Source organism: Anser brachyrhynchus (genome assembly GCF_964034855.1).
Source record: "Anser brachyrhynchus genome assembly, chromosome: W".
Classification (NCBI taxonomy): Eukaryota; Metazoa; Chordata; class Aves; order Anseriformes; family Anatidae; genus Anser; species Anser brachyrhynchus.
In genome coordinates this window covers 10924718-10931718 of record NC_137704.1, presented here as the reverse complement: position 1 = coordinate 10931718, position 7001 = coordinate 10924718, and positions in this window count along the sequence as shown.

Genomic DNA, 7001 nt, shown 5'->3' with positions numbered 1-7001 from the left:
TTTTTGTTTGTCCCTGTTCTGATAGCCTGTCCCTATTCATTCCTTTTTTGTATTCGTCCCTGTTCTGTTAGACTATCCCTGTTCCTGTTCTTCATGTCCCTGTTTAAGGTGTCTCCTGAATCACCCTTCTTTGTTCCCTCTCAAGGCTTTACTTTCCTGATGGTCTCTACTTTAATAGTCCGATGTTATCACCAACCATGGGGCTTGTCGACCCCCATGGACACACTCCCACGTCTTCCCCTTCTTTATTAACATAAGAAAGCGCGATTAACACAAATTAAGAAGGCAGGATCAACACAAACTAAAACACAGAGAAAAACTGCCAGGCATACTAAGTCTATCTTTAACAACCTTTGTAAAACCATCCCTGGGAGAGGCAGGCACTGAGTGCTGCCCAGCCGGGGGGCTCTGGCTGCCCCTCCAACTCCTGGAGTCCTTGTTTGTGGGTCCTGCGTAAGCCAGCGTGACCCTCCCATAAGCTCTTTTTGTTCGTCCCTGTTCTGTTAGCCTGTACCTATTCATTCCTTTTTTTTTTTTTTCCCTGTTCCCTTTGCCTGTCCCTATTCATTCCTTTTTTGTTTTTGTCCCTGTTCTGTTAGCCTGTCCCTGTTCATGTTCTTCATGTCCCTGTTTGTTTTCTTCTCGTCCCTGTTCGTTTTCATGTCCCTGTTGGGGGGCGATTTGTGGCGTAAAGACCGCACGGACAACGGGGTTCTTTCAGGATCTGTAACTGCTACCTCTTTATTGATGACATAACTTGAACTCTCTCTTACTGAGGGCATAACTTCATCTCTCAGAGTGAGGGCACAACTTCTTTCTATCCCTTATTCAGGAAAGGCTCCCTTCCTATAATTTCCGCCTCACAGCAGTACCTTTCCACTAACTAGTCATTGGTCAACAACTTTGCCCGGCAACAGCAAACACCCAGCCACTTCCATGCATTAATGGCTGGAGAACTAGCCACCCCAGACAAGAAGGTGTCACCTGAATCACCCTTCTTTGTTCCCTCTCAACTCTTTAAATTCCTGATGGTCTCATCCTTAAGAGTCGGATGTTATCACCAACCATGGGGCTTGTCGACCCCCATGGCCACACTCCCACATCTCCTTCTTCTTTATTAACATAAGAAAGCGCGATTAACACAAATTAAGAAGGCAGGATCAACACAAACTAAAACACAGAGAAAAACTGCCAGGCATACTAAGTCTATCTTTAACAACCTTTGTAAAACCATCCCTGGGAGAGGCAGGCACTGAGTGCTGCCCAGCCGGGGGGCTCTGGCTGCCCCTCCAACTCCTGGAGTCCTTGTTTGTGGGTCCTGCCTATGCCGGTGGGACCCTCCCATATGCTGTTTTTTGTTTCTCCCTGCTCTGTTAGCCTGTCCCTGTTCCTGTTCTTCATGTCCCTGTTTAAGGTGTCTCCTGAATCACCCTTCTTTGTTCCCTCTCAAGGCTTTACTTTCCTGATGGCCTCATCTTTAAGAGTTGGATGTTATCACCAACCATGGGACTTGTGGACCCCCATGGCCATGCTCCCACATCTCCCCCTTCTTTATTAACATAAAAGAGCTCGAATAACACAAATTAAGAAAGCAGGTGTAACACAAATTATGAAGGCGCGATTAACAGAAATTAAGAAAGCAAGAGTAACACAAATTAAGAAAGCAGGATCAACACAAACTAAAACACAGAGAAAAACTGCCAGGCATACTAAGACTATCTTTAACAAACTTTGCAACCCCATCCCTGGGAGAGGCAGGCACTGAGTGCTGCCCAGCCGGGGGGCTCTGGCTGCCCCTCCAACTCCTGGAGTCCTTGTTTGTAGGTCCTGCCTATGCCAGCGAGACCCTCCCATATGCTGTTTTTTGTTTGTCCCTGTTCTGATAGCCTGTCCCTATTCATTCCTTTTTTGTTTTTGTCCCTGTTCTGTTAGACTATCCCTGTTCCTGTTCTTCATGTCCCTGTTTAAGGTGTCTCCTGAATCACCCTTCTTTTCTCCCTCTCAATGCTTTACTTTCCTGATGGTCTCTACTTTAATATTCGGATGTTATCACCAACCATGGGGCTTGTCGACCCCCATGGCCACACTCCCACATCTTCCCCTTCTTTATTAACATAAGAAAGCGCGATTAACACAAATTAAGAAGGCAGGATCAACACAAACTAAAACACAGAGAAAAACTGCCAGGAATACTAAGTCTATCTTTAACAACCTTTATAAAACCATCCCTGGGAGAGGCAGGCACTGAGTGCTGCCCAGCCGGGGGGCTCTGGCTGCCCCTCCAACTCCTGGAGTCCTTGTTTGTGGGTCCAGCATATGCCAGTGGGACCCTCCCATATGCTCTTTTTTGTTTCTCCCTTCTCTGTTAGCCTGTCCCTGTTCCTGTTCTTCATGTCCCTGGTTAAGGTGTCTCCTGAATCACCCTTCTTTGTTCCCTTTCAACTCTTTACTTTCCTGATGGCCTCATCTTTAAGAGTCGGATGTTATCACCAACCATGGGACTTGTCGACCCCCATGGCCATGCTCCCACATCTCCCCCTTCTTTATTAACATAGAAGAGCTCGATTAACACAAATTAAGAAAGCAGATTTAACACAAATTAAGAAGGCGCGATTAACAGAAATTAAGAAAGCAAGAGAAACACAAATTAAGAAAGCACTCTTAACACAAATTAAAATACAGAGAAAAAGTGCCAGGCATACTAATTCCATCTTTAACAAACTTTGTAACCCCATCCCTGGGAGAGGCAGGCACTGAGTGCTTCCCAGCTGGGGGGCACTGGCTGCCCCTCCAACTCCTGGAGTCCTTGTTTGTGGGTCCTGCCTATGCCAGTGGGACCCTCCCATATGCTGTTTTTTGTTTCTCCCTGCTCTGTTAGCCTGTCCCTGTTCCTGTTCTTCATGTCCCTGCTTAAGGTGTCTCCTGAATCACCCTTCTTTGTTCCCTCTCAACTCTTTAAATTCCTGATGGTCTCATCCTTAAGAGTTGGATGTTATCACCAACCATGGGACTTGTCGACCCCCATGGCCACACTCCCACATCTCCTTCTTCTTTATTAACATAAGAAAGCGCGATTAACACAAATTAAGAAGGCAGGATCAACACAAACTAAAACACAGAGAAAAACTGCCAGGCATACTAAGACTATCTTTAACAAACTTTGCAACCCCATCCCTGGGAGAGGCAGGCACTGAGTGCTGCCCAGCCGGGGGGCTCTGGCTGCCCCTCCAACTCCTGGAGTCCTTGTTTGTGGGTCCTGCCTATGCCAGTGGGACCCTCCCATATGCTGATTTTTGTTTCTCCCTGCTCTGTTAGCCTGTCCCTGTTCCTGTTCCTCATGTCCCTGTTTAAGGTGTCTCCTGAATCACCCTTCTTTGTTCCCTCTCAACTCTTTACTTTCCTGATGGCCTCATCTTTAAGAGTCGGATGTTATCACCAACCATGGGACTTGTGGACCCCCATGGCCATGCTCCCACATCTCCCCCTTCTTTATTAACATAAAAGAGCTCGAATAACACAAATTAAGAAAGCAGGTGTAACACAAATTATGAAGGCGCGATTAACAGAAATTAAGAAAGCAAGAGTAACACAAATTAAGAAAGCACTATTAACACAAACTAAAACACAGAGAAAAACTGCCAGGCATACTAATTCCATCTTTAACAAACTTTGTAACCCCATCCCTGGGAGAGGCAGGCACTGAGTGCTGCCCAGCTGGGGGGCTCTGGCTGCCCCTCCAACTCCTGGAGTCCTTGTTTTTGGGTCCAGCATATGCCAGTGGGACCCTCCCATATGCTGTTTTTTGTTTCTCCCTGCTCTGTTAGCCTGTCCCTGTTCCTGTTCTTCATGTCCCTTTTTAAGGTGTCTCCTGAATCACCCTTCTTTGTTCCCTCTCAAGGCTTTACTTTCCTGATGGTCTCATCATTAAGAGTCTGATGTTATCACCAACCATGGATCTTGTCGACCCCCATGGCCACACTCCCACATCTTCCCCTTCTTTATTAACATAAGAAAGCGCGATTAACACAAATTAAGAAGGCAGGATCAGCACAAACTAAAACACAGAGAAAAACTGCCAGGCATACTAAGTCTATCTTTAACAACCTTTGTAAACCCATCCCTGGGAGAGGCAGGCACTGAGTGCTGCCCACCCGGGGGGCTCTGGCTGCCCCTCCAACTCCTGGAGTCCTTGTTTGGGGGTCCTGCCTATGCCAGCGAGACCCTCCCATACGCTGTTTTTTGTTTGTCCCTGTTCTGATAGCCTGTCCCTATTCATTACTTTTTTGTTTTCGTCCCTGTTCTGTTAGACTATTCCTGTTCCTGTTCTTCATGTCCCTGTTTAAGGTGTCTCCTGAATCACCCTTCTTTGTTCCCTCTCAAGGCTTTACTTTCCTGATGGTCTCATCATTAAGAGTCTGATGTTATCACCAACCATGGGGCTTGTCGACCCCCATGGCCATGCTCCCACATCTCCCCCTTCTTTATTAACATAAAAGAGCTCGATTAACACAAATTAAGAAAGCAGGTTTAACACAAATTATGAAGGCGTGATTAACAGAAATTAAGAAAGCAAGAGTAACACAAATTAAGAAAGCACTATTAACACAAACTAAAATACAGAGAAAAAGTGCCAGGCATACTAATTCCATCTTTAACAAACTTTGTAACCCCATCCCTGGGAGAGGCAGGCACTGAGTGCTGCCCAGCTGGGGGGCTCTGGCTGCCCCTCCAACTCCTGGAGTCCTTGTTTGTGGGTCCTGCCTATGCCAGTGGGACCCTCCCATATGCTGATTTTTGTTTCTCCCTGCTCTGTTAGCCTGTCCCTGTTCCTGTTCTTCATGTCCCTGTTTAAGGTGTCTCCTGAATCACCCTTCTTTGTTCCCTCTCAAGGCTTTACTTTCCTGATGGCCTCGTTTTTAAGAGACAGATGTTATCACCAACCATGGGACTTGTCGACCCCCATGGCCAGGCTCCCACATCTCCCCCTTCTTTATTAACCTAAAAGAGCTCGATTAACACAAATTAAGAAAGCAGGTTTAACACAAATTAAGAAGGCGCGATTAACAGAAATTAAGAAAGCAAGAGTAACACAAATTAAGAAAGCACTATTAACACAAACTAAAATACAGAGAAAAACTGCCAGGCATACTAAGTCTATCTTTAACAAACTTTGTAAAACCATCCCTGGGAGAGGCAGGCACTGAGTGCTGCCCAGCCGGGGGGCTCTGGCTGCCCCTCCGACTACTGGAGTCCTTGTTTGTGGGTCCAGCATATGCCAGTGGGACCCTCCCATATGCTGTTTTTTGTTTGTCCCTGTTCTGATAGCCTGTCCCTATTCATTCCTTTTTTGTATTTGTCCCTGTTCTGTTAGACTATCCCTGTTCCTGTTCTTCATGTCCCTGTTTAAGGTGTCTCCTGAATCACCCTTCTTTGTTCCCTCTCAAGGCTTTACTTTCCTCATGGCCTCATCTTTAAGAGTCGGATGTGATCACCAACCATGGGGCTTGTCGACCCCCATGGCCACACTCCCACATCTCCTCCTTCTTTATTAACATAAGAAAGCGCAATTAACACAAATTAAGAAGGCAGGATCAACACAAACTAAAACACAGAGAAAAACTGCCAGGCATACTAAGTCTATCTTTAACAATCTTTGTAAAACCATCCCTGGGAGAGGCAGGCACTGAGTGCTGCCCAGCCGGGGGGCTCTGGCTGCCCCTCCAACTCCTGGAGTCCTTGTTTGTGGGTCCTGCGTAAGCCAGCGTGACCCTCCCATAAGCTCTTTTTGTTCGTCCCTGTTCTGTTAGCCTGTACCTATTCATTCCTTTTTTTTTTTTTCCCTGTTCCCTTTGCCTGTCCCTATTCATTCCTTTTTTGTTTTTGTCCCTGTTCTGTTAGCCTGTCCCTGTTCCTGTTCTTCATGTCCCTGTTTGTTTTCTTCTCGTCCCTGTTCGTTTTCATGTCCCTGTTGGGGGGCGATTTGTGGCGTAAAGACCGCACGGACAACGGGGTTCTTTCAGGATCTGTAACTGCTACCTCTTTATTGATGACATAACTTGAACTCTCTCTTACTGAGGGCATAACTTCATCTCTCAGAGTGAGGGCACAACTTCATTCTATCCCTTATTCAGGAAAGGCTCCCTTCCTATAACTTCCGCCTCACAGCAGTACCTTTCCACTAACTAGTCATTGGTCAACAACTTTGCCCGGCAACAGCAAACACCCAGCCACTTCCATGCATTAATGGCTGGAGAACTAGCCACCCCAGACAAGAAGGTGTCACCTGAATCACCCTTCTTTGTTCCCTCTCAACTCTTTAAATTCCTGATGGTCTCATCCTTAAGAGTCTTATGTTATCACACACCATGGGGCTTGTCGACCCCCATGGCCACACTCCCACATCTCCTTCTTCTTTATTAACATAAGAAAGCGCGATTAACACAAATTAAGAAGGCAGGATCAACACAAACTAAAACACAGAGAAAAACTGCCAGGCATACTAAGTCTATCTTTAACAACCTTTGTAAAACCATCCCTGGGAGAGGCAGGCACTGAGTGCTGCCCAGCCGGGGGGCTCTGGCTGCCCCTCCAACTCCTGGAGTCCTTGTTTGTGGGTCCTGCCTATGCCAGTGGGACCCTCCCATATGCTGTTTTTTGTTTCTCCCTGCTCTGTTAGCCTGTCCCTGTTCCTGTTCTTCATGTCCCTGTTTAAGGTGTCTCCTGAATCACCCTTCTTTGTTCCCTCTCAAGGCTTTACTTTCCTGATGGCCTCATCTTTAAGAGTTGGATGTTATCACCAACCATGGGACTTGTGGACCCCCATGGCCATGCTCCCACATCTCCCCCTTCTTTATTAACATAAAAGAGCTCGAATAACACAAATTAAGAAAGCAGGTGTAACACAAATTATGAAGGCGCGATTAACAGAAATTAAGAAAGCAAGAGTAACACAAATTAAGAAAGCAGGATCAACACAAACTAAAACACAGAGAAAAACTGCC